Source organism: Eimeria mitis, genomic scaffold (genome assembly GCF_000499745.2).
Source record: "Eimeria mitis Houghton genomic scaffold, Emh_scaff2984, whole genome shotgun sequence".
In the NCBI taxonomy this organism is placed as follows: domain Eukaryota; phylum Apicomplexa; class Conoidasida; order Eucoccidiorida; family Eimeriidae; genus Eimeria; species Eimeria mitis.
Window position 1 is genome coordinate 2,595 of NW_013571327.1, and position 310 is coordinate 2,904.

The window sequence follows — 310 nt, forward strand, 5'->3', positions numbered from 1 at the left end:
GCATGTCTCCTTTGCCTGCAGCAAAAATATAATTAAATAAATATTTAAATAAAATTTATAAAAAAACAAAAAAACAAAAAAAAAAAGAAAAAAGGAGACAAAAATATAAGCCCTTCTTCTCTCTCTTAGTATATAAGGAGACAGAAAAGGAGACAGAAAGAGAGACAACCCCCCCCAAAGAGATAAAAAAGTTTTTGTATTTTTTCCTTTTTTTAATATATATATATATTTTTTTTTTCTTTCTTTATACACAAAACAAAACACACTAAACTCTATAAAAAAAAAAAAATAAAAAGAAAGAGAAAAGGGG